Source organism: Haliotis rufescens, unplaced genomic scaffold (genome assembly GCF_023055435.1).
Source record: "Haliotis rufescens isolate VD_foot unplaced genomic scaffold, xgHalRufe1.0.p SCAF_9, whole genome shotgun sequence".
Lineage (NCBI taxonomy): Eukaryota > Metazoa > Mollusca > Gastropoda > Lepetellida > Haliotidae > Haliotis > Haliotis rufescens.
Window position 1 is genome coordinate 43,155,419 of NW_025964383.1, and position 9,642 is coordinate 43,165,060.

The window sequence follows — 9,642 nt, forward strand, 5'->3', positions numbered from 1 at the left end:
ATGCAAAACCCATTTTTACATCTTACGCCGTTGTCAACGATATAATTATCTATGTTGTTGATAAAGGAAACTCACGCTTTTTACAGGGGAAAGACATATATCATTTTTAGATATAGATTTTTGATGCGTAAAAAGTGTTTATATAATGTCCGTGAACTGTGACACAGTTTATGATTTGATGTTTTCTTAACATGGTAAGGGTGACTGAGTGCTTATTCAGCAATATCCCCGTATACGTTGTTGTTGTTGTTGTTGTTGTTGCTTTAAGTGTTTAAGAGGCCGCCTTCTCCCATAGCAATGTCGACTATACATTTATATACCGCAGGTATCCAGGTACCAGTAGCTGCTCAAATGCGGTTTTATTTTATCCCCGACCAGTGGATCCGTTTGCATTCCAGTTCTGGGGAATATGGAACTCTAGCTGCCAAGGGGAGCTAGAAGGTGTTTTTTTACATCCACCTCACATATCGTTTACCCATTCCCTGCTGGGTGAACAGAGGAGCATTAGAACTAAGTCACTTGCCCAGGGGGACACCACAAGTTTTGACACTTGTGTTTCAGGTGTATGTACGTGCTGGTGTCTCCACCATCTGGTCATCAACCATCGGACGAGTGGGTTCTTTTGAGAGCACATGGTGAATGTACTGTACATTAGGGGTAGTGACAACACTGTAAAGACCTGTAAACTTTGTTGGTCCCAAGGCTGAATAACAACCCGGTCCTCAGCGGCATACGATCTCACCTGGCGCTTGCTAGCATGGCGCTTTTGACCACTTGACCACTCCGCCACCGGTGGCCTGTACATACATAAATATGTCTTGGCGAGACAAACAGGCGACACCTAAAACAATAAAAAAAAGTAAAACCCTGTTAGTTGCAAATGAAGGGATCTGGATAAAATAAACTCTTTAAAATTATCTTAGTAATAAAGTATATAAAGTAACGAGCCACTCCCTACGGAGTTATGAGAGACTATTTAGCATTGGTAAAAAATGTATACACGTGATAAAAATGCCTGTACCGGGCTATTCACAAAAGAGAATAATCTAAAGTACTAAACGGTGTAGAGCATCCGATCTGGTTGTTAAACTATTCTTGCAGGGCTTGGCAGTTGTAAAAATCAAATCTGGGCTAGACAGTATAAAACCTACTTTCTGTAAATCACTAAAACTATCAAAATCAGAACATATGTAATGACATTTGGAAATAAGGTAAAACCGAAAACCTTCATAGTGTGGACAATATAATAAAACATCCCTTTCATCTTCTACTTCATCCGTACAAGGTATCCTAGTTAACCATCTACGACTGGCGCGTCATTATGGAATCATCTACCGCACGTTCTTTATGCATTGTTACAAATTGACATAAGTCATAAAGCATGCCGCACTTCTGGTGTTAATACCTCGTTACGCTGATGAACTCTGTCAACTCACTGTGGATTAGGGACCAACCTGGCAGTTGGTGTCGGGTGGGAATAGCACTTGCATGTGTCTGTTAATTACTCAAGTGAGTAGGTGGCACGGGTGGCCCAGTCGTCTAAGGCGCCGCGATTCGCTGTGCAGAGTTGCGTCCCTTGGGCACGCCAGAAACCTATGATTGTGGGTTCGAATCCCGGTTCGCCCCGATTATGTTTCTAGGTTTGTCAGCACCATACCCGTGCTCGTGGGTTTCACCGAAGTGGTAAACGTCTGAGACCTGCATCACTTCGGGCTTTCCTCCCACATTAAGCTGACACGCCGTGATATAACTGGAATACTGTTAAAAACGGCGTAAAAACCAACTCACTCACTCACTACTCAAGTGAGTAGTCACGGCTTACTCAGAAGTGCGTTTACAACTACACCACGGCTATTCGACTTATCAAGTCAAGTACTGACAGGCAGACAGACAGTTTATTCAGTAAGAAGGCCATAGGCCCATAATACAGACAATGGTTGATTGCATGAACTACGTATGCCAAGGAAGTAGTCGATTTAAGTTTCTCTTAGCCGTTGGACTTTATATAGATATAAACATGTGTTATATATATACAATATCAAAGTTTTCGGATGAAATAATTTCAGTAAAAGATGTTACAGTTTGAAACTTGTTATACTGTTTAAGATACATATTTCTTAGGGCTGAATAACGCTCACATACAAGTAAAACATGAAATTCATCTTCAATGAAAGATGTACCATTTTCTATACAATATTTACATAATCGTTCAGTGTATGGGACATTTGTGTATCTCCCCAAGTCAATTGCAAGTTTAAACTTGCTACATCTGAAACGAGTCATACATATTCTCAGATGTACTGGTATGGGGAGTGTAAGATATTTTTCTACATTTAACAGGGATTTAAAATGTTTATAATAAAAGGTATCAGATATACTATTGATAGAACTACACCATGATTGTTGAAGGTTATCAAATAATGTTTGCTTAAAAAGATGAATAAATACCTTCACATTGCCAACATCTTGTGTTAACCTTTGGGCCAAGGAAATGTATCTGGATAACAGTTCTTTCTACTTAAAGGGTTCGACTTATCAGATATAAAATAATGATAATAAGATAGTGAGAATGCCGGACCAAAGGATAGTATCTACGTGAGAGTTTTTTCCACTTATACAGTTCCTACTTAGCGAGAATTCACTGTAAATAGTTACTGCGCCTGATCAAGAAGGAGAAGCAGGTGACATCCCAAACAGAACATCCAAAATGAACGTGAGTCACTATTATTATGTTTATCCAGTAGTCGTTGTTGTTCGTCCATTCTATATTTACGTTTACTTTTCGGAGTAAATGGTCAAAGGTCTTTCTGTTTGCTATATATTGTTGACGTGAAGTTCTTCGTTTATTAGTCTTGCATGCTAACCACTGTTTTTCAGCCTCGCGCACTTTATTCCATTGTTGTTGTAGACATTCTGACCAGTAGGGTTTATAGAAAGATTTACAGGAATGTTTATGTCGGTTACGTACATTTGGTGCGACTAATTTATCAAGTTCCGACGTCATAAAATCCAAGAACGTTGTATAGGCAGCATTAATGTCTTTCTTAACTTTCAAAGAATCTTCAATTGTGGTCATTGTGTTCATTAACTTACTGAAAGTTTCTTCCCCTTGTAGAAATGACTGTGTAATCTTGTATTGTGGATATGTTCTTCTAGCTGCGGTTGTACTTGACTGTTGATCGAAGTCATGGTTACAGGTGTATCGTTGTCAATTGGGGTCTGTATCGTCCACGTTAACAGAATGGTCAGGAATACTGTCCGGAATGTTATGACCGTCGATCAATATTCTTAGCACTTGAAAGTCTATAAAAAAGGGTAGATTTTCATACGGGGTACCAACATAGTCTAGCACCGAGGAACCATTTTTCACATATGTAAAATCCTGATGAACTAAGCTGCCGTTGAGCATACACATATTGCTACTGACGAGGCAGTCCATAAACTGGTTACCATGTGAATTAACAGTGAAATCGATTACCTGTCTTTCGGGTACAGTATCCACCCCCTGAATGAAACATGGCTCATTTCCTGTCCTTGAATTGAGCAGTCCTTCATTTTGGTACATATATAAACCTTCCAGAAGTTGATCGAAAAAGTGTTCAGCATCGTTAGGTCGCGACGAACACGATGGAAGTAAATAGCACACACATGGCACTATACTAAAGTTTATGTTGTGTCGAGATGTAAGTTTCAGCCAGATGATATCTTCGTTTGAGTCAACAAGGATGTCTATGTTGAACTTATCGTACATACGGTTGTTTATACATGCCCCGACGCCCCTTGAACCACGTTTCGCGCGTTTATTTAAGTTCTTTCTATTTTTTCCGAAGAAGAGTCATGTTTGAAGAACCGCTGACTGAACTACTGCCATGTAATATCGTTTTTAGATCATTCCCATGTGTGTAGAAATACATAGTGTTTCTGATATTATCGTATTTTTGACAGGTATAGAAAAAGTGAATTGCATCTTCAAAGTGATAACCACAAGTGCAGTCTGGTATGTCTGATACATGTCGTCTAAACTTATCATAAGAGATCAATTGAATTTTAGATTTATATATAATTCTTTTCTTATCAGGTTCGATCGACCCTAGAGAGGCTGAAGGTTTAGACAAAGACGCCACTGGCACCTACACCGTCTTTTTTCAATGAAGAGCTGTGTAGTTTGAGAGATGGTGTACTGGCGAGAACCGGCCTTGGTGAAGAAGATGCCATCCTTGACACAATAGAGAACCAACGGTACCAACGTCGTCGATCAACCTTTCCAGCCAGGTCCAAAGTCAGGAGAGATGCTGGAGAACCATATGCCTTATGTCTTCTATTGTACAGATGTTGCCTCCCACCTGCTTAAATCGCCATGAACTGTGACAAATGTGTTCAAACTGTATACAACATCACAATGTACCGTTACATGTGGTCTTCCGGAAGCTTCTTTTTCTGCGCATTTGTCCAGCAATCGTTGCTATTCAGGCGACTGATAATTTCGTTTGTATCTACGCAATACTTTAACAAAAGTTTCCTTTCCGATACAATGAGAGGCCGTAAGGAATTTTTCTTCATGGAGGTGTAGCCACTGTTTCTCACATTTACAGGTCCTGTCCCATTGTAGGCTTGTTTGTGTAGCTGTAATTCAGATTCTTCACACAACACGGTTTATACTTCGATGTGGATCGTTGGGTTGATAACCTGGCCTTGGCAGAGTAAACCCTATCTAACGCGAAGTGCACGAATTCAATGCAGAATTATTTAAGGACAGGTGAGATTCAAGTTTTTTAGTAACTGTATGTATTTGCACACATAAACAATACAAGGCAGTTTGACAGAAAATGGAAAAATATGGCAGATGAATTGTCTAGTTAATATTTGTCTCTATTTGTTTTTTTAACATGAACAATTTCCACTTATGTGCTGTGAGGACACTTAATAGGCATGGCAAATATAGCCGGCTTGTTTCACATTGAACATTGTTGTACACCTGTAGCAAACTAAAATTGGCTGTCAGCTGTATAGGTATATAACCTACACCTAATAAGTATACCACATGACGTGCTACACTATGTATAAATATGTAACATCATATACTGAATTGAATAGAATTTTTTTTTTAAAGAAAAAAAATGAATATTGTAGTGACTGAATATCTGAATTTTATAATTTTGCATGCTAATATTCAAAAATGTCTTCCGACTGACAGATATCTCACGTCATATCAGCTGTTTAATCAGAGGTGGTTATTAAGATTTGAAACCTTAGATTGACCAATCAGAATCGAGTAATTACCAAATACATGTCTGAATTACCACATCAGAATGCGTTAGGTGGGTTAAAACAACTTTCTATAAATGTTCAATAGTATCAAGGCAGAGGGCACCAGAAGTGGGCTTGACGCACGGTACCTATATGGTCGACCCTGACGTCTTCTGATTCACTGTGTCAGTTCCGTGAGTTGTGTGAGTCAACGAGATTGAAAAAGGTTATTAGTCTCAGTCAGGAATAGTAGATTTGGACATGAGATCGGCACATTTCGTGAACCTCATAAACAAAGAGTATTAATCTTACCTTTTATGAATAAAAAAGGCTACTTACGGGCTACTAACGGGATCGGGTGGTCAGGCTCGCTGACTTGGTTGATGCATGTCATCGATTCCAATTGTGTGGATCATGCCCATGATGTCAATCGCTAAATTGTCTGGTCCAGACTCGATTATTTACACACCGCCGTCATATAGCTAGAATACTGCTGAGTGTGGTGTTAAACAAACAAACAAACAAACAAACAAATAAATGTAATCCTAACGGTACTCACGTTATATTGTTTGCCCGTGCAATAACTGTATCGTGCTACACTGATGCACGCTTTTTAGGTACTTTACGCCTTCGATCTTCTGTTGTCACCGGACTGCATCAAAATATGGCCATCATCACCACTTCCTTGTAATTAATCATATCATTTGTCTGGTGATACTACTTAGTTTGTTATCTAAGTTTGTTCCATAAAGGTTTTCCTTTTCCATAGCAGATCATGATTCATATCTGCTTTTTTATCTTTAAAATTTGTTTAAATATGTTTTGGTTTTCTCGATCTGTTGTGGTACCATCTGTCACGACATGTGAGGTGTGACATTGGCATTCTTCATCAAAGGCCATATGTCTTTATTGTTTCAGGGACTTGTTTGACATTTCGGACGCAAACATTTTTTCTTTTTTTTTTGCATACTTCATTACTGTGTGATATTTGTGTGTCAAAAAATATGTTTTCATCTTTACGTGTACCAATACTTTGTTTCCTTATTCATTGCTGCCCGCTGTCTGCTTGCTATGTGTATAATCATGTTTGATGTCGGTTGATATTATGCAATGTAGGCAGGCAGTTGGATGTTTCGCGTTTGCACACACACTAAATGTGTGTCTAAATTTTAAAATGTTGTTCACATAACTACGTCTCTACCCCTGGTATCTATCTACACTTCACTTATCCCCCTTTGTTGTAGGGACATTCACATCCTGGGCCGACTTGTGGCAATGATTTGAAGTTGTACACCTTAATGCCAGTAGCATTAACGATAATTGGATATTCTATACAATGAATATCCATTTTACGATGTATACTCACAAGCAAAAGAAACGCAAGTGGTTTTAAGCAAATAGGTAACAAACACGGAACCATAAATTGATACGAGTTTTAGCATGTAGTGAAGCCTGATGGTGTTATCAATATTTTTGGTTGCATTTTGGAAGCCCCGAGTAAAAACACAACATAAAAAACGAATCGCCAAAACGCACCATTTCAATGAATATGTGGGTATCATGCACCCATTTCTCGCGAAATCGAAAATGCACGAACTGTCACGAACTGTAGTTGGTTTAAAACTGTGGCCGATTCTTGGAGCTACCACTCCTTGGTCAACCATGCCACGCCTAACTCGAATTCAGAGAAACCAGGCTATCGGACGTTTGGAAGCTGGAGAGTCTGTCCAGGATGTTGCCCGTCATTTCAACGTTAACATAGCCACAATTTACCGTCTCCTGCTTCGATACAATGCTTCACAGACCACAGATGACCACAGAATTTGGCGGCGTCGAGGTGATCGTTTCGCTGACAGAAACGTTGCGGAAAGGGATCCATGGGGTGGACGTCATGAGATGGGCAGGGATTGGACTTAATGCGAGACTTTGACCCACGTGCTTTCAGAATGTTGGTCAAGGCCAGGGACACGGCGTCACTGCTCAGCGGTATATCGACCAAGTGATCAGACCCCACGTTGTTCCATTTTTTGCACAACATCAACAACACATTTTCCAGCAGGACAACGCTCGTCCCCATGTTGCCAGAGCTACCGTGGCCTTTCTGCAACAACACAACATCCGTGTTCTACCGTGGCCAGCCCTCAGCCCTGATCTGAACCCCATCGAACACTTGGGATGAGGTTCAAAGGCGTCTGCACAATGTGAGCCCAGTCCCTACAACTGCCGATGAACTACGCACAGCTGCTCTGGCTGTGTGCAGGAGGACATTAGGGCCTTCACAAATCGTCTGATCCACTCAATGTACAGGAGGTGTGTGGCAGTGATCAATGCTAATGGTGGTCACACCAGGTATTGACTGACATTTTGGGTATTGACCCGAAACTGTCTAAGCCCTTAACATTTGAAAAAGAATTTATGTCATCTGCCTTTTAATCCATTAAACTGTCTTCAGTCAAATATTTATCAATCTTGCCCTATTAGTATTTCTTGTCTTTACTGTTGAAAATGAATAACATGTATACTGCATACTCGACATGCGTTTCTTTTGCGTGTGAGTATAGTTTGTTTAACTGAAACATGCTAAAGGGATGAAATTAGGAGTGAGGTAATTATTCCAGGTTTCCATCCACCCTTTCGGAAAGATGAAGAAAGACGTGTTGGTGGTGAAGCGATCTGTGTTAAAGATAACTTGCTTGTCAAGCCAGCGGGCTGTTTACATCTAGCCGAGCTTGAGGCGATATGGGTTCAAGTAAAATTAGTTCAAAGTTCAAAATTATCTCATTAAAAGTTTTATTGAGCTGACAAAAGTGAAGGTTATTGGAAGGAAGTCGATAGATCAATCACTAGGAGATGCAGTTGACTTGAAACATGGATACTGTCATTGTTGTTATTGTTGTTGTTGTTCAATATAGAAGAAGAAACATACAAAACTGAACAACTTCCACTTATGCACGGACAAAGTCAAACTGTCAATGAACCAACACGAATCACTCAAACTTCAAGTACATTGATTGACTCAATGTTTGTCTATTCAGTGAGTGATGTTCGTTGTTCGGGATCCTATGTGTAGCGATCATCGCCCAATATGAGTCACCTTGAAAGAAACAATAGCTAAATACCGTACTTACAAGAGAAAACATTACAGTTACGGCGGATTTAAACCGTATAAATCAACGTATAAGTAATATAAATACTGAAGAGTTGTTTTCATTTGACAATATAGATGAATTACTGAAAACCTGACCTCCCGATTGAAAAAATAATGGACGGCAATATACAAAATAAAATTGTCACAATTAGAACTAAGGATCCTCCCTCGATGGACAGTCAAATACGTAATCGTTTTCATTAGATTGTTAAGAAAAGAAATCGTCCCTCAGACTGAGCCAATTTCAGATCATTTAGAAATAAAACTATATCCGCTGTTAGGGATTCCAAAAATGCATACGAGTTACAAATTGATGCAATAATTAATAATTCGAAAGGCACTGAAACCTGGTGGCGTTCGATGAAAAAGTATTTGAAAACGCGCTCAAAAAGGAGTTTCCCATCTGTTGTACTAAGAGATACGCTCTCCAATCGGAAGATATAGCTAATATTCTAATAATCCTTTTGAAAATCCAGATGCAGAACCACCAACGATTAATTCGCGTGTAAATCATACTCATTTATCATCAATAAGGCTTACTCATGAATATATTCTCGTGATTCTTCTTTCAATTAATGTCTCAAAAGCAACGGGGCCTGGCGGTGAAGGTAAAAGAGTAATACAAGCATCCGCGTGTACACTGTCACCCATATTTAACTATTTAACTATTTAATCTGTCGTTAAAATACTCCATATTGCCTTCCATTTGGAAAGAAGCATTAGTAATTCCTCTGCACAAGAAAGGTAGTCCACGTGATTGTTGCATTTACTTGCTGTAGTTCTCAAAATAAATAAGAAAATGTATCTTCAAATATATTTTCAACTACTTTAATAATTACAATCTCCTGAGAAATTAGCAGTCTGGGCGTATCCCGAGCGAGTCTACTTCTAATCAGTTAACACATTTGTATAACTTCATTACGAAGGCTTCCGATGAAGTCAAGCAAATCCGAGCTGTCTTTTGTGATATAAGTAAAGCCTTTGATATATCTGGGGGCACAGGTGGCCCAGTCGTCTAAGGCGCCGCGATTCGCTGTTCAGAGTTGCGTCCCTTGGACTCGCCAGAAACCTATGATTGTGGGTTCGAATCCTGGTTCGCCCCGACTATGTTTCTAGGTTTGAGAGCATACCCGTGCTCGTGGGTTTCACCAAAGTGGTAAACGTCTGACACCTGCATTACTTCGGGCTTTCCCATCACATTAAGCTGACACGCCGCTTTATAACTGGAATACTGTTAAAAGCGGCGT